Genomic DNA, 24,879 nt, shown 5'->3' on the forward strand with positions numbered 1-24,879 from the left:
AGATGTGGTTTATTTACTGGGACAAGTAAACACACCCCCTGATATCTGGTTATTGATGTGTTTGATTTTTGTTTTCTTTATATATGTCAGTAAAAGGCTATAAGAAGCACATTGCTTTCAGTTTGTGGGGCCAGAAGTAGCCCTTTGCTCTTCTCTTGTAGGGCTACATCAGTACTCCAGCCCTCCATCATAATCTTATCCGCAGAAGCATTGATCACCTCTCCACTGAGACTTCATATCAGACCACTACGCTGCTATTAGGGTGATAGGAGTCAAGAGCAGGAAACAGCAACTGTCCTAGATATTTTGGAAAGAAGCATGTGTACCAGAGGCTGAGAAATAAATCTAATATTCGAGAGCTTGCCAACTTGGTGATATATCTTGGACTGTGCTATAATATCCTTTCCAAGGTGAAGGAGAAGTTACTACTTCTGACTACAAAAAAAGGATGAACGTAACATCTAGTGAACCTTTTTGAAATTTGAAAGCCATGTATCCCCATTTTTGGAGTACTAGGAAAGAATGCAAGTTTCAAGTGGGACTTCAAGCAAGAGGTGGCCTTCTCACAGGTCCAAGTTGCTATGTAAGATGCTCTTACACTTGGGCTGTATGACCCAGCTGGCTCAATGATTCTTGAAATGTCTGTGGCAGATAGGTATGTGTATAGAACTTTTGTAAAGCCCCTATAGCTGAAGCACCGTATGGGCTTAATATTGTAGAACGTAAGCCATGCCATCTTCTATAGATAATTATTCTACTTTGGAGGAGCAACATCTAGACTAGTAGACTGAATATTTGCCCTTGGATTCCTAAGTTTCCCTGGAGCCTTAGATGCCCACAATGAACTGAGCATTGTGTGACCCACCAAGTTATAAAGCTGTGTATGCATAGCAAAGTTCTATCATGAAGCTCAAGTGGTATATTTAAGACTGGGCCTGAACAGTCAAGGGGTAAGTAAGTTGCATGAGGAAGTAACAGATTCCCATGGCTCTTAATCTTGCTACATTGCCATGATGGTTAATATTGAGTATCAACTTGATCGAGGTGAAGGATGCAAAGTGTTGTTCCTGGGTGTGTCTGTGAGATTGTTGCCAAAGGAGATTAACATTTGACTCAGTGGATTGGGAAAGGCAAACCCACCCTCAATCTTGAGTGGGCACCGTCTAATTGGCTGCTAGTGTGGCCAGAATAAAAATAGGCAGAAGAATGTGAAAAGACTAGACTGGTTTAGTCTTCTGGCCTACATCTTTCTCCTGTGCTGGATGCTTCTTGCCTTCAAACATTGGACTCTAAGTTCTTCAGCTTTGGGAATTGAACTGGCTTCCTTGCTCCTCAGCTTGCAGACAGCCTACTGCGGGACCTCACCTTGTGATCATGTGAGTTAATACTCCTTAATAAACTCCCCTTTATATATACATCTGTCTTATTAGTTCTGTCCCTCTAGAGAACCCTGACTAATACAATTGCGTTCTTTCTCTGTCTCTCAAAAATCAGCTATTGCCTCATGAATAATTCCCTGTGATGAATTGACTGGGGAATAAAAAATTGGGTCGTGATTTACAGATGATTTTGTATGGTCTGCTCAATTTATCCAAAAGTAGGTGTCTGAAGCACTCCAGTTATACCCCAGGGGGCTCCTGAAGGACAGCAAAGAAGGTAAATCCTTCCGATGGGCTAAATTTTGAGCATTGCATATGATTTCTTGCTTTATTTGGAAGGGGAGACGCTGAGATATACAGATCTACATTAATTCATGGGGGCAGTAGTTAACAATTGGACTGAAAGGTCAAATATTAGAAGTGGACATGATTGAAAATTCAGTAACAACAGGGTCTAGGGAAGATGACTAGATATCTTCAATTGGGCATAGAGTGTGAAGATATTTGTTCCCTTTGCAAATTTTCGTAAATAGAAACACCAGCAAAAGGTGTTGGATTTCCTGGACAAGACAACTTATTCTGTGAATGTCATCAGTTTCCTTTTCTAGTCACCCCTGTCCTTGTACAATGAACTCATGAAAAAAGTGGCCATAAAAGCAGGCATAGGAGATTAAGCATGAATTCAGCAACATAAACATCTATCCAACACTGCTGTTCTGGCTGCAGGCACTGGTGAATTGCAAAACTGCCAGCAGCAAAGACCAACCCTGAGCCCCCCGTGTGGCTCAAGGAGCATGAACCAGTCATCGGTGTGCAGGTTAGTGATGTAGGGTGATGCCCATCATGGCTGGGGCAGCATTTTCTCTCACTCTGGAAAGGATTTGCCTTTTCCGTTCAAAATATCACTTCCAAATCAACTATTCGTGGACTTACAGAATATTTTTTCTCTGACTTGACATTCCTCATGGGTTGAATCTGAGCAGCAGCAACACTAGTAATGCAATGGGTTTATGCTGATGGAATGCATGAATATTATCATGTCCCCATCACCTGTATTCCCTGAACTGTTAGAATTATGAAGTGGCCTTTTGAAGACACAGTCATGGTGTTGGGGTATAGTCACAGTGCTGGGGTATAGTCACGGTGCTGGGGTAGAGTCATGGTGCTGGGGTAATAGTCACAGTCCTGGGGTAATAGTCATGGAGCTGGGGTAATAGACACGGTGCTGGGGTAATAGTCATGGTGCTGGGGTAATAGTAATGGAGTTGCAGTAATAGTCATGGTGCTGGGGTAATAGTCATGGTGCTGGGGTAATAGTCATGGTGCTGAGATAATAGTCATGGTGCCGGCATAATAGTCATGGTGCCTTGGTATAGTCACAGTGCTGGAGTAATAGTCACGGTGCTGGGGTAATAGTCACGGTGCTGGGGTAATAGTCACGGAGCTGGGGTAATAGTCACGGAGCTGGGGTAAAAGTCACAGTGCTGGGGTAATAGTCATGGAGCTGGGGTAATAGTCACAGTGCTGGGGTAATAGTCACAGAGCTGGGGTAATAGTCACAGAGCTGGGGTAATAGTCACGGAGCTGGGGTATAGTCACGGAGCTGGGGTCATAGTCACAGTGCTGGGGTAATAGTCACGGAGCTGGGGTAGTAGTCACGGTGCTGGGGTAATAGTAACAGAGCTGGTGTCATAGTCATGGTGCTAAGGTATAGTCACGGAGCTGGGGTCATAGTCATGGTGCTGGGGTATAGTCATGTAGCTGGGGTATAGTCATGGTGCTGGGGTAGTAGTCACGGTGCTGGGGTCATAGTCATGGTGCTGGGGTATGGTCACGGTGCTGGGGTAATAGTCATGGTGCTGGGGTATAGTCATGGTGCTGGGGTAATACTCATGGTGCTGGGGTAATACTCATGATGCTGGGGTAATACTCATGATGCTGGGGTAATAGCCTGAAGGCTACAGTGTATTCTTTGAATTAGCGACCTGTTTATGGTGCTGTTACTCCCATAGCTAGTAGTCACAGCTCTGGTAATCAAGGAATGAAATATAAGTGGCTTCTCCTACTATTACCCTTAATTCCTACTAGCAGAATTTTTGCCTTCTGTTTCCACAGTTTGGGGCTCTGCTGGTTTAGAGGTCTTAGTTTCAAAAAGGAAATTCTTCCACCAGGGGCTGCATACTGTTTCCATTAAACTGGAAGCTGAGTCTGCCACCTGGGTGTTTTGGGCTCCTTATGACACTAAGCTATGAGACATGAGGCTGAGATGATCAATTTTGTTAAGGGGGAATTTGGTTTTTACTACACAATACATACAGGGAGAATTATGTTTCAAAGAGAGGCATACTCCTGGGACACCTCTTATTGCCACCATGTTTTCTAATAGAAGTTAATTATAAACTACAACCTGGTGGGACTGCAAATGGCTACATACTTCAGCAATGAAGGTTTAGATGATCCCATCTAGAAAAGAACCATGACAAACTAAGATTCTTTGTAGGGGCGAAGGGAATAAGGAATGGGTATTGGAAGAAGAACATCAGAAATACCAAATATGACCACATGCTCAATCGCAGAAATGATGGCTAATGTAAGGTATGTTAGCAATTAACTATGTATTTCAATATTTGACTTACAATATATTAAAGATGGTATGTGTGACTTAGCTAGAAGAGAAATGAACCTCACCGACAGGTGAATACACTGACTGTCTCTGCTGTTTTGGGTAGATGGTAAATGTGATTTTGGTTGTGTTAGAAATGACATGCTAAATGTTTTACTATTCTTTTTACCTGTAAGTTAAATATTATTAAAAGAGGAGTGTATGGATGTCAGGTTGAAAGTGGATAGATACTGCCAGATTGTGGTATGCCAACTTGGTTAGGCTGGGAGCTCTATTTTTTCAGAATCTTTTTTTCCCCTGCATGCTTCAAGGTGAGAAGTGAAAAGGGAATGTCATGCAAGATTTGGAATCAGCCATTACTCAAGCAAGGTGATTTCAGTGAGATATGGTGATGAGCCAATAGGAAGAGGTACTTGGCAGATCCCAGCTGGTCTTCGTTCTCTGCTTCACATGTGGATTATCTTCCTGTCTCTAGTTTCTGCTGTATGATAGCAGCCCTCAGCCCACTGCCAGGTAGCTGGCTGTAGATCCATATAGATGAAGCTACTCCCTGGCAAAAAGTTTACATAGACCACCCCACGAATCTCCTTGTATGATCCCATTTGGTGACTAGATATGCTTGACTTTCCTGATTTCCCTGCACACTCCATCTTAGCTGAGAGATGCACACATTTCTAAACAGATCCCCCACTTCTGAGGTGCTATGGATGGACAGAGGGGTTTTAGGATGTGCCTAGAGCTGAGCCCTACAGTCTTCAGCTGTGGGAATTCTCTACTTCTCCTTGTTTGTTCCTTCCATACCCAGGCTTGAAAGCCACATAACTAAGAAGCCTGAAATTGTTGCTCAATCCAAGTTTCTGATTTAGTTGGTGTTGCATTTGTAAAGTAAGAGGTGGCTAAATACTTCTAAAAATTCTCATCCCTTCCTGTTTCAAAGCCCAAACCTCTCTTCAGATGCTTGCTAGCTGTTTCCAAGCTAAGACTCACTCCCAGATCTGAGTTCAGCTTAGTGATCAGGTTGAATGAATTTAACCAATGCTGTCTACTTCTCCAGGATGCTTTCTGAATATTTTTCACTATTTCCAAGGTTTGAATAAATGCTTTACACAGACTCTAAATAGTATAGTCATATTTAGTCATATTGTCAATAATATAGTTCATGATATTTGAATATTAAACCTATCAAAATATTTGTACTAACATAAGACAGGGTTCATTCTGTCAGTGCTTTTCTTTAGAAAATATTCATGAATGGGCTGGACGTTCTGGCTCATGCCTGTAATCCCAGCATTTTGGGAGGCCCAGGCAGGTGGATTGCTTGAGTCCAGGAGTTCGAGACTAGCCTGGGCAATGTGGAAAAACTCTGTCTCTACCAAAAATACAAAAATTAGCCAGGCATGGTGGTGCACACCTCTAATCCTGGCTACTTAGAAGGCTGAGGTGGGAGGATTGCTTAAGTCTGGGAGGTTGAGGCTGTGGTAAGCCAAGATCATGCCACTGTACTCCAGACTGGGTGACAAAGAGAGATCCTGTCTCAAGAAAAAAAAAAAAAGAAAAAAGAAAGAAAATATTTATTCATAAATGTTTCATAGGTATACATATATTGCAATTATAGGAAGCCAGGGGTTCTCAGGTATAACCAAGGTGTAGGTGCAATTAGCATAAAATTAATCATAAAAATGATAACAAAACTTTCTATCTTCAAGTCCCTCCAGATTCATTGCTAGAATCCCCAGGCAACCTTTCTGAAAGGATCTCAGTGGTGGCTGGCCCGCTTTCACAAGGTTTCTGATATTTTCCTTTCTGCTACTCCCCTAATTTTCCATGGAGCTTCTTCAGGCTTTGTATAAATTGACCCTTCACAGTTGAAGCTGTTGTTCCTATCACACTGCCTATGACTTCATGCTTCTCTTATGATTTTACTATTATCCTGATGAGAGATGGCCTGGTCCAGTCTCTAATGATGTCCTCGCTGGAGTAACAAAGGAGCCCCCTTTCTCATGATTACAATTGCTTTATCAGGCCCCATGCAGGACTACCTTTAACTCTGTTTCTTCTATAACTCCAAGCAGTTGATTGCACTATCATTGCACTAATTTTATTCCTACTGCATAGGGTCCTTCTTAGAATCTTGATATAAAATTCCCCAGAGGCTAACAAAAGATATAATTTCCTTGGTGATAATCTCATCTCTGTCTCCAATTCTTCCCACTTATAACCAACCAGTATCCCTGCATGGAACCAGTGCATCCTAACATTTTCTTCAGTGTGATTTTTTTCTCCCTTCATTATGTTACTTTAGAAGTCCAAAGATACCCTTAATTTATTCCACAGTCTTAGAACTAGTTGTCCACCTTTATTCAGTACCCTTAAAAATGCTCTTTAATCTTTTAAATGTTTATTTTTTTTCTTATTTTCCCTGGCATGCCCTGATATATTCTGAAATGTTAAAGGGCTAATAATGGGCCCAGGTTAAGATTTCTTCCTGTATCTTAAATACATACATTCGTCAAACTATAAATCTTAACATTCCTGGCATATTGCCCTTGGGATTAGAGTAGCTAGGTGCTATGTCTCCCGGTATTTTACAATGTACGTGCTGATATATAAAAGGACTGTACCTGAGTGCTTATATGAAATGTGCAATTAAACAATAAAGTCATTTTATAATTTTCTACATCAAAACTCAATCATTTTTTCATTTTTTTCTAGTTGACAGAAAATATCAAAACAGACATTTTACTTATAGAAATAGAATATTCCTATTACGCAGTGATACATATTGCTGTGAAATAAATGGTACCCCATGCCACAATTGGAAAAAATAACTTTATTCTCTCAGTTTTATTAGTATAATCTGGAATGCTGACACTTAAGTGTTCCTTTAAGGTCTGAAAAATAAAACAAAAATTAGTCCAAGCAGAAAAATAGGGCTCTCTTCTTTCTGGGACCTAAAAGAAAGCCTTCTTTCAAGTTTCATCAAAATAACTTATAAGTTATTGTTACAATTCTTCTCCATTCATGGAGTTTAGAAAGTGCAGGACCATCAGAACGAAAATCTCACAGTTCCCTCTCATTCTTTAAATGCGAGTGAGCCATGGGTACAACGAGATAAAAAGTGGCATTATCTTAAAAGTTTGATTAAAGAATGGATCTTCAATGAGAGCCCAGACAGAGTCATCGTGGCTCAGTCTGTGTTGGGAAGCGGCTGTGGCGCCGTGGGTGGGTGACAGCATTCGGGTTTGTGTCTCCTTTGTGTAGTCCAGGTGTTCTCTGAGTTGAAGAAGGACCTTTTTGTGCATAGTTCTTTCAGTACTTTCTAACCCCCTCCAGTCAAACCATGGGTCAGACCCTCCAAATCGAGAAAGAAAACCACTTTTCTATGGGATCATAGAATTTTCTTCACAATGGGAATACACTAGCTGAAGAGGTCAATCCAAAACTTGAAACACCAAATGAAGGGCTTCAGAACTATAAACTAGAAGTTGCGGTGCTTTGTCACCTGCGGCTGCTCTTCCATCGAAGAATAGAGTAATTGCTAATTCATGATGATGAGGCAAAAGAAGGATATTATGCATGTGTCTGTACAATGGTAAGAAGTGGCACTTTGTTTCCCGTGGCTGCCACCCAACAAAGGCAGCAGTGAGAAGCAGGGTCTGGTTACCCTGGTAGCCATGGTGCCGGGGCTGGCCATCCTGGCATCCTGTCTTTGTACTCACAGGCTGCCAGTGCCCTCCCCGTTGAAAGGATGAATATGTGGGCCTTTACACAACATTGTGGCTCAAATTAGTTGGATACATGGGGCCTCTTGCAGCACCTGCTCCCGTTCTCAAATTCCAGCTCTGTTGGGAATTATTATCTAGCTCCCTTCTTCCCTCTCTCTCTCCCTTTGTAATTATGTTTAATCCCACAGACACCTGCCTTGGCTTTGGGGGACTACTGATAAAAAGAGATGAAAAGACCTTTTTTCCATTTGTATCCAAATCTACCAAATAAATACAACAGGCCCCAGCTAATTAAACAAGTCTAAGGGGAAGGTGTAAGAAACCCGTCAGGAATAAGACTCTGAGTGCATACTGTTCTCCCATTCTATTCGGTCATCTTTGTCTGGCTCCCAATTTAGGAAAATATTTTCTAAGCCATGTTTAAAATCTTCCATCCCTGAAGCTCCTGATGGCAGTTCTGCTTAGATCCTTTGTGGTGTTTTGATTTTCAGTACAGTATTTATTTGAAAAGCAGGGTATTCCTCACTTTCTTGGCTGAGGGTAAGACAAATAAAAGACAGACTGACAGACTAGGTCATTTGTTGTTGAAATATTGAATTGAACATTTCATATCGCTAAATGGAAAGGTTTCCCTTAAACATGCAATCTACTTCCTCCTCATCACCCTAATGTAAAATTAATTATATTAAAATTATTTAAAAATAACTTTTACATTAAAAATTAGTTTGCATTGGAAATATAGCATAGATCTTAGTCTATTATCCTCTGACATCACTATTTGAAATTAAACATTTTAGAAAACTGAATAGTTCTGAATTTTCATCAGCGTGCTGTACAGAAACAATGTTTTTGCCTTCAAACAGGAAATGAAAAAAATCCTGGAATCTGCATGCTGTGGTGAAAATTAACTCACAGATTTAAGGTGAAAAAAGTTTGGGGAGACTGGGTAGGAAATGACAAAAGATTGTAAATAATCCTCAACAATGTGTTCATTTACAAAAATATTACCAAACAGCAGAGATTTACTTTCCTTTTTCCACCATAAGGGTTAATGTAATCAGTAATAACCCTGATAAAAGTCTGAAGCATTACACTTTAAGTTTGATGGGACATGGTTCTCATTTGTATTCAAAGTTTTACTGGTAACTGGGAGAAGCAGACGGTCTTTAGTTTCTGTGTTTATGGATAGATGTGAGTTCACGTGACTGGAGCAGTGTCAGTCTGGATTGTCTGCGTGTATGGATGAAGTGACATATTTTTTCTTGCTTGGGATTAAGGTATAAAAGGAAAACTATCTACATAGATAAACAAGTTTACAGTCAAAATAGATCATATGAGCTAAAAAATCCTGTGTAAAAAACAAAAGCAAACCCGACATGCTATTGAAGTCCCCTGTTATATAACCGATGATTGCCACATAATTTGTTTTGTGCGTTGAAACCTAGAATGCAAAACCATACACACATATGCACGGACGTGTCTGAACTTTCTCTTTCGTTATATTTGGCATGAAAATATCAAATTAAGACTTATTGACCAAACTTCATGCATATCTGCCATAGTATTTCTTGTGTTTTCCTGGCTGCATGTGGCTTTTAATCTGTATCATGTACAGATCTGGAACATGTAATTTAACACCACCTGAAATGTTGAGTTGTTTTGGAAGAGTGACTGGAATATGCTGAGAAACAGAAATATTTTACTGGACTGGGCAGAGAGTCAGATATGAGGCACTGGACTAAAGACTGTGGGTGTGTTGATGCTAAGGCTACCTGGAGATCATTTATGGCTCGAGATGATAATTGCTAATGTTGAATGTGAGGAAAAAAAAAAACCCAGAACTTCTATTGATATTCATTTTTATCTAAAAATAAAGAATAAGTTGTAATAAAGGAAGTATACATGACATGTGAGCTGATTGACTCTGGGGTCCCCATTCTATCCATCTGCTGGAAACCCCGTGTGTTGTAGAGTAGGTGAGGTGTCAGGAGGGAGTGCCCACCCCCACAGAGGGACAGCCAATGGTGTCTTCACGCTGTTGTTGGCTTCTGAAATTGTGTGATATATTGCAATTTGCATGCTCCTAATTAACTGGGATTTTAAATGACATTATCTTCTTTTAACTAAGCTAAATCCTTATGAAATGGACAAGGGGCTTAAACGGAGTCCTGAGGAGTAACTATGGGTCAAAAATAATGTGAATCACATAATGACAGCAAAAAATAGGAGATGGCAGAACTGGCAGTTGTCTACCTCATTTCAGCTCTTCATCAATGATTTCAGGAGGCGGATGGCATAATTGGATCTGAGAAAAAATTGGCACCCTAGAATTAATATTATAAAGAAGATTTTTTTTGAAATACAGATTTGTATCCACCATGGGTAATGAACAATTGCCTTAACTATATATCCTGGTTTTAGATATTGTCTAAGAATGGTGAAGCTATCACACTTAGTCAGATACTTGAAAATACTAATCATTTCATTTCTTTTTTTTTTTTTTTTTTTTTTTTTTTGAGACAGAGTCTCGCTCTGTCGCCCAGGCTGGAGTGCAGTGGTGCGATCTCGGCTCACTGCGAGCTCCGCCTCCCGGGTTCACACCATTCTCCCGCCTCAGCCTCCTGAGTAGCTGGGACTACAGGCGCCCGCCACCACGCCCGGCTAATTTTTTTGTATTTTTAATAGAGACGGGGTTTCACCGTGGTCTCTATCTCCTGACCTTGTGATCCACCCACCTCGGCCTCCCAAAGTGCTGGGATTACAAGCGTGAGCCACCGCGCCCAGCCTCATTTCATTTCTTAATCTCATCTTTGAAGTTTTTTTCTTTTTGCTATGAATTTAATGATGCATAGACATACTAGTACATTATTACATATGTACACTATACATGCACGTTATTGCATCATGTGGTCAAAGAGGATTGCCTATGATGGTTGGTTCTCTTCTATGCTCTGTGTGTTGTTGGTGAGTCATGTGACCCGCCCCCGCCCCGGACATCAGTTATCACAACTAGAAAATCGTTTTCAGTTACCATATCCAAGTTAATTGCTTGGGTTGGTAAAGGCTTAATGATGCCTAGCCTAATGAATCTTCTGCCAAGTTTTTAATGAAAAATGAAAAGATCCCATATGTTCTTTCCCAGAATCCTTAGCCAACAGCCTATCTGTTAGACTTTGCTTCACAATAAGAGATCCATTGGTTAAGATCTCACGACTGAAAGAGAGCAAGAAAGTTGTCTCTGGGCTCTGACTGAAACAATTATATAGGTACAATTTCCAAGGTAGTGTTGCTACCAAAAATATATGGATATTGAGTAAATCTGCCTGAACTCTGAGTGACCTGAAATCTGCCAGCACCCATTACAGGCTGGGACATCTGGTGGTCAATAAACTTTTTATTTATTTATTTATTTTACATGAAGCAGCTGTACTTGAGCAGATGACCAGGGGCCATGCAATCAGAGTGTGAATAGCTGAATTAGTAAATCATATTAGGCTTCTTAGGCACTTGTTTAAAGGCTACATGTGCCTTTTTAATTTTCCTTTATTAAGGTAGGCCCCAAACATAGCAGTGTTAGCAGTAGGGTTATTAGTGACTTATTTGCTTCATTAAAATTTATGGCACATTTTACATCCACCATCTGGGGCAATCTCTCCCCACCTCACTGTTAAAATGTAACCTAAAACCATGGCTGGCACTGATAATGCCTGAAAAAATACTCTATAGATGGAATGCTTTTTTTTAAATGCCAGGATTATCCTGCCAGGAACTCAATACACAGACACCATAACAGCAAAGGCAATATTTCCAGTCAAATCCCACTCAATGACTGTTAGAACACAATGTCTTACGTTCAAGTGTTTTGCTGAAAGTTACTTGTTTGTAGGTAAAAAATAAAAGATGGTGGGGTTGTTATTTTAAAAGTTCAAATTCTGTGGAAAATGGAAAAGCTTAAAATGCCTTTGGCATAATACTGCATACGTTGATGTCTTATGGATCTCCGTGAATATTTGAGTTTAGGAGACTGCAAATATAAAGTGACAGGAAAGTTTAACCTAAAAGATTGAGATATTTAAGTGTTGGTAGACTTTTAGAGGCCACCTGATCCATCAAATTGTCTGATTAAGTTTTCAGAAAAAATATTAGCCATGGGGGAGTCAACTTACAAGCTTAACCTACTGTTCCAATGCCAGGGATAGGAGTCTGTCTGGTTGACATGGAAGACTCTTGAATATAGAACCTGAGACACATTTCACAGAGGAGCCTATGAGATGGGAAGGAGAATATTGACAATGATACTTTGTATCATTTGAGATATAAATCCTGTTTGTTAAACAATATTTTGTTCAAAACATTTACATATATGTATATATACATATATACATACAGTCACACGCCTCATAGTGATGTTTTGGTGAGCTATGAACTGCATATATAATGCTGGCCCCATAAGATTAAGATCCCATATTTTTACTGTTTTCTACATTTAGATTTGTTTAGATACAGACATGCTTCCCGTTGTGCTACAATTGCCTGCAGTATTCTGTACAGTAACAAGCTGTGCACGTTTGTAGTGTGAGAGCAATAGACTATAACCTATAGCCTAGGTGTGTAGGCTATGCAAAAGTGCACTATATGATGTTTGCACAATAATGAAATCACTAAGGACACATTGCTCCGAAAGCATTTCTTTCTTCAAGTAACACATGACTATCATAGTAGAATATATGTATTGATGTACACACACATACACGCACATAATTATAATTTTGTGTTGTATGTGGAATGTTCTAATTGGGCTTAATGATCTCAAATATTTATCACTCGAATATCTAGAATTCTTCATCTAGACATTAAAATCATTCCTGTTTGTTACCAAGATTTAGCATCAAACTAAAGACACTATGGTAAAGAATCAAGTCAGGATTGAAGTGTTCAAAGAGACCAAGTTCTGGTCATATGTGTGCCACTTAACAGGTTGTCTCATCTCTTTATATTTCTTTATTTAAGAGGAAAAAAAATGTAGACCTACTGAATAGAGTTGTAATAATCAAATCAGAACATGAATGTTAAACCTTTTTGAAAAGTTAAAGCATTATTCGAAAGCAAGCTGTGTGTGTGTTTTTTTTTTTTTCAATAAGAAATAAAATGTTTGAATAGGAAAGGATCTTGTGAGGTCAGAATCCATTCCTCTAGACAATAATTTAAAGAAACTCAATGATGAGATACTAACTTAGTTTTAAAGAACTTTAGCAAAGAGGTTTCCAAACTGACTTGAAGAGTCACTGCATGATTTAATAAACTTTGCTGCCAGAAGATTTTTCTCACTTCTAACTTAAATTTCTGCTTTTTTATTAGGAGCCCATTTTATCTTTCTAAAATGAAGTCTCTTCACTAGAAATGAAATGGGAGAATAGACAAGATAAGTAAATAAAATCTGAACAGATGACCCTTCTGATCCTGTGATTTTTACTACCTCTCTCCTCAGCTTTCAGTTTTCCAAGTAAAATCACATATTTTATTGTTTTCCCCAAAGTACTTATTTTATATCCTGAAAATCTTCTTGATTCTTATGATTTCTCCAACCCACTGTATCCTCAGAATAAAGAACTGAACCTAATATCCATCCAAGTATATAACTGGCTAAAGCATAGTCTGATTGGAAGTAGTCTGTATTCCTATCAGTAAACTCAAGAACATGGTGAGATGTGTAACACACACCCAAACTGAAATGAGCCTTGTTTTTAGACCCAAGGTCTATAAGATCTGATATTAATCTAGTCTCTTCTAAGTATCTAAACCTTGGATCTGATTTTTAAATGCAGTTTTAGAAGAAAATGGAGACTTATAATAAAAGGATTTATGAAAAGATGATTGAGTTCATTCTCCAGTGATGAAAATTGTATTCACTTTACTACTCACATTCAATTCAACTCTCTCTGCCATAATAAATTGAAAAATTCCAGATGGAGACTGCTCTGTCAGCCTAGATCCTAGTGTGAAAATAAATCTGAGCAGATGTTTTGCCATCCTAAAATGGACAAGTAGTTTAAATGTTGTTTAAAGCTAGTGATACTGCGGAGTTATTTGTTATCACAGCAAAATAGAGCCCTACGTACTAGTACAGATATGAATTGCTTTTGATACAAATAGGAATAACATAAGCTTAAATGTGTTTGTTAATAATTTACACTTATTTCCATTCTTACTAAGGCTGTAGAAAGCTACAGAAAAATAATAAGAGAAAGCTGTCTAATTTTTAAAGTTCATATTCTTTAGCCCATCACAAAGCTCACATCAGAAGGCGATCTAATGAACTGAATCCCAAAAGTAATAAGACCCTGCAAGGAGAAGTAGGTCACATGGACATTTTATCTTTGGCAAGCATGGGGACATGAGGCAGCTGCCGTAAAAGTAGGCAAGGAAACCACAACTAAAATATTACCCAGTGATTCAAGACTGAGTACAGGTTAAAATAGTAGTGTAAGATTTCCGGAAGCATCCTCAGAAGTGTGCCCACTTGCTACTCATTGTCCACTGGATTCCGCTGGGTGCTTACATAAGAGACTGGAATAAAGAAAAGAGAACTGCTAGTATGAAACCCTCATTTTTCCCATTATTTTCAAATTCACTTAATGAACATTTTTGATGGCTTATAAGTGAAATTCACTTTTGTAAAAGTGGAGATGAAAATATGTTAAAGGGGCAAAGTTTCATTAGATAGAATGAATAATTTCCAGAGATCAATTATACAGCATGGTGAACATAATTAATAATAGTATACTGTATACTTAAAGATTACTAAGAGAGTTGATTTCAAATCTTCCCACTACCAAAAAAGTGTGATGTGATGGATATGTTAAATAGCTTGATGTAATCATTAAACAATGCATACATTTATAAAAAAGATCATGTTGTACCCCCTAAATATATGCAATACAAAAATTTAAAGGTGGAAGGGAAACAAATACAGTTCACTTTTGGACTAGAAGGGGCTCAAGACAGAATACCTGTCCTTAAAATCTTAGCACCTCTGTTAATGCAGATAAACATTACTGATAGACATAAAGAGGCTTTTGATTGAGATTTAAACTTGTGATGTGAAAATAGTCTGTCTCATGTTTCTGAATTGAATTATTATATGAAACGTGTTAAAGTCTCATACCATTTATGTGGTTGAATGTAACCTTACCATGATGTAGGGCAGAAAGAAATGAAACGTCCAGATGGATTGTCCAGGAAGAACAACGAATACACAAAAATCATGAACCCATTTGGTAGCACAGGTGTACAGGTTCTGCCTCTGTTTAAACATGGAGAAGAACTACCTGGAGAAGCCTGTCTATGTTCCAAGAGCTACATGATTACAAGAGGATGAACTGCTGCTCCTGCCCACCCCAGACCCTGCTGAGACATGACTAAAAAAAGGCTATTTGCTGTTGGAAAAAGGGAAAGATATCATCTTACCTTCCCAGTCTCTACCTTGATTTCAGGCATAGGTCTGCTGTCATTGATGGAAATCCACCTCTACAGTGCACTGACATTATGCAAAAGCATCTGCTACTACAGAGGGACTGCAAACCAAATGGTACGCAGGGCTCTGGATTGGTACAGGGTAGAGGTCTTCTTTTGCTAGGGAGAGGCAGAAAAGTCATTCTCACCAAATACCCCATTGTCTTAGTCCATTTACACTGCTATGAGAAAACACCACAGACTGGGTAGCTTTTAAAACACAGAAATTGATTTATCATTGTTTTGGAGGCTGGGAAGTCTAAGACCAAGGCACCAGCATATTTAGTGTCTGGTGAGAGCCTGCTTCCTGGGATCATCTTTTCACTGTGTCTTTGGTGAAAGGGGTGAAAGCTTGCCGTAGTCTCTTTTTTAAAAGGGCACTAATCCTACCGTGAGGGCTCTACACTCAAGACCCAGTCACCTTCCAAAGGCCCTACCTCCAAATATCATCACATGGGTCGTTGGGATTTAACATATGAATTCTGGGGGGAACACAAATATTCAAGCTAAAGCACCCACCAATATAGGACAGAGTTTGGCTGGCATGGAATGAGGGTGGGGTGCTCACTCTTTAGACTCTGTATTTGAGGAGAAAGCAAAGCTTGTTTGACAGTGGGAATGGAACAAAAATGCTGAGAAATCTCATCCTTTGATGCTCAGGTGCTCATGACTTGCTGAAGACTGATACTGGAACAGAAGAGCTGAGAAACACACCTGCCCCCTACCTCAAGCCCTGCACCAAGTAAAAGTCAGCAGAAATATACCCTGGGGAAAGGGCTAGAGTGTGACTGGAGATCTTGCTGAAAGCTGGAGGTGGAGGAGGAATACGAAGAAAAGATTTTAGTACTCCAGGCTTCACAGTAAGTAAAAGTAGCAGTCATCTACTACTAGAGAATTTTGAAGTCTCTGGTAGACTGAAAGTAACTAGAGCAACATATAACCAAACACAAGACAGCTACTGGAATGATTGGACCGAGTGACCTGACAGAAGAAGAAGCATGCCCATTTCCAGAAATAAATCCTTTTTATATCAGTCTCTCTATACACCATGTCTACCATTCAACAAAACTTATGAGAGACAAGGAAAAAACAACCCTCATTGTCCAGAGGCAAAAGTAATCAACAGAAACAGATTGAGAAATGATCTGGTGGCTGGAATTATTACACAGTAATTTAAAACTAACTATAATATGTTTAATGACATAGTAGATGAGATAAATGGGATGCATGAACAGATAAGGAATTTCAGAGAGATTACAACTTTATGAAGGAGTCAAATGGAAATGCTAGAAATGAAAAATGCCATATCAGAAATAAATAATTTTATCAATTAGCCTATAAGCAGACTGGATACAGAAAAAAAAAATCAATGATCTTGGAGACAGGTAAATAGGAATTATGACAATGGTAATGCAAAGAAAAAATGATGGTAAACAGTAAAGCTTCCAACAGATTTGAGCTATTTAATATTTATAAAACATTCTCCTCAACAATAGCTGAATACAAATTTACATTAAATGCAACAGAATATTTACCAAGTTGTATCATTTTCAGGATGATAAAAGAAAATTCAATAAATGTTAAAAGATTAAAATCATATATGATTTATGATTTCAGCAAAATAAAACTAAAATCCAAAAGCAGCATGATGGGGGTTTTCCCCCAGCTTTATTGAAGTAAAATTAACAAATAAAAACGTCTATGTTCAAGGTGTACAACTTCATATTTTGAGATATATGTGTGTGTGTGTATATATACACACACACACACACATTATGTAATAATTACCACAAGCTAATTAACCTATTCAACACCATGAGTGCATGCACACACACACACACATTCACATCACAAGAGGAAATAGAAAATACTCTGAATAACAAAAAAACAAACATTAGAATTTATGGAATGCAACTAAAGTGATTAGAGGGGAATTTATAATATTAAGTGTTTATATTAGAAGAAACATTTTAAAGCAATGATCTAAGGTAACACCTTTAGAAATTAGGAAACCAAGAATAATTAGATCCTAATTAAACAGAAGGAAGTTAACAAAGATAACTAAATGAAGTAGAATACAGAGTAATAGAGAGAATTTAAAGCAAGCAATGCCGATTACACAAAAATATCAGTGTAATTGAAAACATCTATCCAGACTAATTAAGAAAAAGGGGGAGAAGACACAAATAGTTATCAGGAATAAAAGGAATCATTACAGATAATGTAAATATTACAAGGGTAATACTCAAATTATAATGAATCTTATCAGAATAATGTCACAATATACAGTCATGCAATGCATAATGACAGTCAATGACAGACCACATATATAATAGTTCCATAAAATTATAATTCCATATTTTTGCTGTACCTTTTCTATGTTAAGATGCACAAATATAGTGTTATAATTGCTTACAATATTCAGTACAGTAATGTGCCGTACAGACTTGTAGTCTAGGAGCAAGAGGCTATACCATACAGCCTAGATGTGTAGTAAGTAGGCTCTACCATCTAGGTGTGTGTAACTACACCCTATGATATTTGCACAATGACAAATTTGCCTAAGGATGCATCTCTCAGAACTTATTGTTAAACGACACATAGATGAAAAGGACAAATTAACTGAAAGACACAAACTGCAAAAGTTTGAGATGAAATAAATAGCCTAAATAGCCTTAATATTGATTAAACAAGCTGAATTTGCAATCTAAAACCTTGTTGAAATGAAAATTTCGGGCCTAAATGATTTCACTGTTGAATTCTATCAAATACGTAAGGAATAAATAATTACAATTCTACCCATATTTTTCCAGAACATAAAAGATAATAGTAAACATTCCAACTTGTTTTTTGAGGTTAGAATTTCCCAGATACCAAAATGAAACCGATACATTACAAAAATAAAAGTACAGACCAATATCTCAAAGTTTCAAAAATTCTTATAAAAATTAAGTTACATTCAGTCATATATAAAAATTATAACCCTTTATGTCCAAATAGGATGTATCCCAAGAAATATAAAATTAGTTTAATGTGTGAAAAAAATCGATCAATTTAATTCATTATATTCACAAACTAAAAAAGAAATACTTAGTAGAGACAAAAAAGCATTTGACAAAATTCAGTATTCATTTGGCATTTTAAAAATAACTCCCAACAGACAAGAAATAGAAGGGAACTTTAACCTTCTTTCCTTCATAAAGTACATTTATGAAAAAATGAGAAATAACACATCATTTAGTGGTGACAGATAGAATACTTTGCTCACCCTTCCTTTCCTTCCTTTCCTTCCTTTCCTTCCTTCCCTTCCTTCCTTCCTTCCTTCCTTCCTTCCTTCCTTCCTTCCTTCCTTCCTTCCTTCCTTCCTTCCTTCCTTCCTTCCCTCCCTCCCTCCCTCCCTCCCTCCCTTCCTTCCTTCCTTCCTTCCTCCCTCCCTCCCTCTCCCCTCCCTCCCTCCCTCCCTCCCTCCCTCCCTCCTTCCCTCTCTTTCTCTTTTCTTTTGTCAGGGTCTCCCTCTGTCACCCTGACGAGTACAGTGACTGCTCACTGCAACCTTGACTTCCCAGACTTAAGCAATCCTCCCACCTCAGCCTCCCAGGTATCTGGGACTAAAGTTACACACCACCATGCCCAGATATATATATATATCTATATATATATATATCTATATATAGATAGATAGATAGATTATCTATCTATCTATATATATATATATAGATATATATAGATATATATATATATTTATTTATTTATTTTTTTTTTACTTTTCATAGAGACAAGGTCTCATTATGTTGACTAGGCTGATCTTGAACCTCTGTGTTCAAGTGATCCACCTGACTTGGCCTCCCAAAGTGCTGAGATTATAGGCATGAGCCAACATGCCTGGTCTGCTTCTAATCAGGAACAAAGCAAGGGGTCTCACTTACCACTTCTATTTACCATTTTATTGGAGATCCTGGCTAGGATAAAGATAAAAAGATAAAGCAAGAAAAGGAAATAAAAGGTATTCAGTTTGGAAAGGAGAAATAAAACTTTTACTTTTTTTTGTTGTTTTTTTCTGAGACCCAGTTTCACTGTGTTACCCAGGCTAGAGTACAATGGCATGATATCTCCCTGCAACCTCAGCCTCCCAGGTTCAAGCAATCCTCCCACCTCAGCCTCCTGAGTACCTGAGTCTACAGGCACATGCCACTATGTCTGGCTAATTTTTTTTTTTTTAATTTTATTTTTGGTAGAGATGGGGTTTCACCATGTTGCTCAGGCTGGCCTTGAACTCCTGAGCTCAAGAGATTCATCTGCCTTGGCCTCCCAAAGTTCTGGGATTATAGGCATGAGGCACCACACCCTGCCTTAGGAAAGAGAAATCAAACCTTTATTTGCAGACAACATTATTCTCTAAATAGAAAAATCACAAGAAATTTACAAAAACCTTCTTGGAAGTAATATGTGATCTTAGCAAGGTGACAGAATACCAAGTCAATATATAAATTATATTTGTATATGCTATCAATGTTTAATTGGAAATTGAAATATAAGTATAAACATTTAAATATATCAAAAGTGAAATATTTGAGACTAAATTTGACAAAACACATGGAAGACCTGTACACTGAAAACTCCAAAACATTGCTGACAGAATTTAAAGAAAAGCTGAAAAAAATGGAGTGATGTACTTTGTTCATGCATTGAAAATTTCAAAATTGTTATAATTTAATTTCTTCTCAATTTTCTCTAAAAATTCAAAGTAATCCTAATCAAAATTCTGGTAGCTTTTAAAAAAGAAATGGATAGATCTTTTAAAATTAACATGAAAATACCATAGTTTGATTTGTTAAGTGAGATTTTCTTTGTATTAATTTTGCTTGGTGTTTGCTAAGCTTTTTGAATCTATAATTTTTTGTCGTTAATAAAATTTGTTGAATTTTCAGCCATTATTTCTTCTAGTATATTTTCTGCTCCATTTTCTCTTTCTTCTCTTTCTGAGTCTCCAACTACATATTTGGTATATCTTTTGTTCATCTCATAACTTCCTGTGGTGCTGCTCATTTTTTATTGCTGTTTTTTTCATGTTTTTAATTTCTATTGAATTGTGGTCACATCCAGTGATTTTTTTAAAACTTTATTTCTCAATTCCAGAATTTCCATTAGATTTTTAAAATATTTTCTATTTCTCTACTGGGATTTTTTCTTGGCGGGGGGTGGTGGGGGGAAGGTCAATTTGAGCACATTTTCCTTTACAGCCTTAAGCCTATCAATAAAAACTGCTTATGTGCTAATTCTACCATTTGCGTCATCTTGGGGTTGGTCTCTGTTCATTGTTCTGTATAGAATGGCTGATGTTTTCCTGTTTCTTCTTCTATTGAGTCATTTTGAATTATATGCTGGACATTGCAAATGACATCTCATCGAAACTCTGGACCTATTATATTTCTGTAAAGAGTTTCGTGTTTGTTTTTGCAAACTATTAACTTGGCTTAACTCAAAATGAAACTTCTGGTGTTTTTCTTTTCTCCTTGTAGGTGATGGCAGCTCAAATTTCAGTTCAGTGTTTTTAGTCTTACCAGGGCTGCTTGTAGTTTGCATTATTTGTGGGTTGTGCAAGGGTCAGCCAGAGACTTAGGCAGATCATATACACAGACTTTAAGGGTCCTCTCCCATGTACTTTCTCCTTTCTGGAATTTATGCTTTCAGTTTCAAGGAATATGGTTGCCCAAAACTCTGTTCTGATTCATCAAGCCAGCGATGTTGAGGTTTTTCTATTGGAATTGTAGCTGTCTCACATGGGATACCAGGAGCTGCACTTGGAAAAAAACTGCAAAATAGGAAACTATGTATCATTGCTGTATTAATTTCCTAGCGTTGCCATAACAAATTACTGTGAATATGGTGACTAAAAACATAAGAAACTTATCCTCTCACAGTTCTGGAAGCTAGAAGTCCAAAATCAAGATGTCAAGAGAGCCTTTCTCTCTCTCTGGAGGCTCGATGGAAGGATCCTTCTTTGACTTTCCCTGGCTTCTGGTGGTTGCCAGCAATCCTCAGGAATCCTTAGTTTGTAGACACATCATTCCAATCTCTGCTTCCATCCTCATGTGGCATTCTTCTTGTGTGTCTCCATGGCCAAATTTTTATAAGAAACCTAGTTTTCCCATGTGACCTCATCCTAACTTGATTATATGTGCAAAGGCCTATTTTGAAACAAATACTTGAAAATACATTCGCAGGCATCAGGGGTTAGAACTTGAACAAATCTTTTGGGAAACACAATTCTATCCATTACAATTCCTTTTTTCTAAATATTTCTCTCCAGTCTGTCTCTCTTTATTCACTCTCTGGAACTTTCAAGCAGTTGATGTCTATATTTTGCTCTGAGTTCACAGTTGTTATCTCTAGCAGGGTTGATTCTGTAGGAGAAATTTGGTTAAACTTACGGGGAAACTATTCTCTCTGACAGCTAAGTCTCTCTCTCTGTCTGTCTCTGTCTGTTTGTCTCTCTCCCTCTCCCTCTCTCTCTCTCTCCCCCTACCTACCTACCTACCTACCTACCTACCTACCTACCTACCTTACTTACTTACCTAATGTATCTATCATCTATCATCTTCCTTCCTCCCCCCCTCCCCTCCCCTCCCCTCCCCTCCCCTCCCCTCCCCTCCCCTCCCCCTCCCCTCCCCCTCCCCTCCCCTCCCCTCCCCCTCCCCTCCCCCTCCCCTCCCCCTCCCCTCCTCCTCCCCTCCCCCTCCCCTCCCCTTCCCTTCCCTTCCTTCCTTCCTTCCTTCTTTCCTTCCCTCCCTCCCTCCTTCATTTCCTTCCTTTGTTTCCTTCTGTTTCTTTCTCATCTATATCCTTTCTCTCTTGTGTTGTCTCTTTTGCTATGTGTGTGTGTCTCTCTACCTCTTTTACCACTGCACAAATACAAAATCCAAGCCCTTGTAACTTAGGGTAGAAAATGTGTGATTCCACAGCATTTAAGTCAAGATAATTCTTAGCTGTTTATTATATGCTTCCTCCTCAATCACAAATTTCTTTTATTCTTTAAAAAAAAATAGAATAAAAAATGAAATGGAAAATTAGATTTCCCTGTTTGCCTCATATTTTCGTGGCATTTATATCTCAAATTTAAACACAATGAAATATACTAAAACCACACATATTTCTCTATGACTACTTTTCCTCCCTCTTAAAAAATGCTTTGAAAATTTCATGTGTTGGGAGTCAGAAAAGTAGGCAAAAACATTCTTTGTCAATAAATACTTATGATTTTCATGGAGTTATTTGACTGTTTGAACCTCAGTTCCTACATTAGCATGAGGATTACTGTGAGGATGAAATGCATCATTTGAGTTACAATGTGTGGCACATTCAAGCAGAAAGAGGCCTTGTTCACTAGAACTTGGCTTTAAATTATCATTCATATTTTTCCATGCTGTCCGTACTTCTTGATAAATTACGACTTTGTAAATACAACAAAATATCGAGTTAAGGTAAATGGAATCCACCCTATAGATAACTTGTACCATTTGTTGGCTTTGATTTGGGTTCTTCCCCTGAATCACCCCTTCAGGATCATTCCTGGATACTCGTACTAGATCTGGGACCATCCATAAGATTCCAGACAGTTCTCTCAAAATTGCTAGCTTTTTCTCTTTTCATCTCTCAAAGACCTAGGATTATGTGCAGCCACCTTCTCTGTAAATTTTGCCTTAGTAAGAAATGCAGCAAGACTTTTGTTAATTTGAGTATTCAAGCTTTTCAAGTATAGGATTCACTTACTCTTTTTTTTACTCTTTTTTGTATCCCTAGGCACTCAGCTTTGCCATGCCTACAATGTGGATAATAACATGTGCCTTATGCATGCTTCTGAGAAATGCAAGGAAAGTTAATTAGAAAATGTCAAGAAAGCTCTCCAAGATCCTCAGAGGAAGGACATCATGTGACCACAATGTATCATTAGTATAAAAATAAATCATTCCCAATCCCATAACTCTTAAAGGGTCTTTACACATTGCTAGTGCATTTAAGAAATAAAATTATAGACTCACTGAACTGGAATGAATCTCAAGATGTCAAACAATCCATTCTCTGCTTCAGGAGAGACCATAGTTCTTCCATCCCCTATGACTTCCTAACCTATTTTTAAGACTTCTAAGGAAAATTGTCCTGAAAACTCATTTGATAATTTGTGTCTACTGCTTTGTATCTCTCCCTACCACAAGCATGTTCTTTTAATCTACTTTTTAGGAAATGTAATGAAATCCAATTGAAAGGACTGTGATTCAAGACACAGACTGGAATTTCACAGTCAAGAATCACTGACTTCAACTATTTTTACACAGCTAAAGTCAGTATTAGATATAAGGCAGATGACAAAAATGGGATTTGATTCTGAAATTAGGTCAGTGTCTTGATAAGTCTTTAAAGGAATTTTGTAATTCAATTTTATGAATCTATTGCCGCATTAAGTTGTACAAGATGTTCATCTCCATTCTGGTTTTAATTTTATCTATATTTATTATAGGGACTATCGATGAAGACTCAGATTTTTAGAAGAAGTCATGATAGGATTCGAGCTAAAAAATTAGGACATACACTTGAGGGAATTTTAGATAAAGCTGGCACTTCGTCAATATTTTCCTGAGTATAGTAAGAATGATCATCTGTGAATATTCATAAAAGTCATTAGGCCTCATTCTACTATAGCTTGGCATTCAAAACAATATAAACATTGACCAAATGGATTTATTTTATGAAAGAAAATGTTTATGCACTGTTTTATTTACAGGTATACATTTTAGGTGATATTCATCTGAAAAACATATATAATATGAATTTTTTTCATTTTTTATAAATTTTAAAGAAACCAAAGTTATGCAGTTGTCAAAGAACTCACTTGACTGTTTTCCAGAACAGATAATGACCTCTCTTCTTTTATAAGGGACTTGGTGTCTCGCCTGAACCATGACCTGTTCACCTGTGTCTGGTCTTTTCTCTACCACTTTCTAGTTCTCTGTTCTTTGGCCAGTTTTATGATACCTCTGAACTCCATTGGCCCTTGGACCTGTTGAGTTTGAAAAATTCTTCAGCCAAACAAGGAGAGCCATCAAGCAGATCATTGCAGAAAGCTTCAAGATTTATTAACTCAGCAAAAATTATGAACTTGTAGTTCTATAATAACTTCCATTTTAAGCTATCAAAATCTTGTTATAACAAATACCATTATCTCATACTTTTATATAACAACCTATGGTCAAGATTTTGTAATAGCTACTACTTTTGAGCAGTTTGATGTTAAAAACATCCAATATTAAAAAATAAGTTTATTAGAGTTTATATTAACAAGATATGCCTTTAATGGAACATTTGATTTTAACTCTTCCCCTTCTGTACATTATTTGGAATTATGAAGGGGATTATGTTGAAAACCGAGACATTTATTTATTTCCATGCATCCAGATCCTATAGACAAAGCACACATTGGAAAGGGGGGAAGAAACAAATTAGAAGCAGAAGATAGCAGACATGCATGTGATTTCTATTCGACAATCTGGAACTGATTTTTTGTCCAAAAGAACATCAAAACTAATGTCAAGCTTTTTCTAGTAGCAGTGATTTAAACAAACAAGTGTGGGGACTTATATTTAGA

This window comes from Macaca mulatta, chromosome 4, assembly GCF_049350105.2.
Source record: "Macaca mulatta isolate MMU2019108-1 chromosome 4, T2T-MMU8v2.0, whole genome shotgun sequence".
NCBI classification, from domain to species: Eukaryota; Metazoa; Chordata; class Mammalia; order Primates; family Cercopithecidae; genus Macaca; species Macaca mulatta.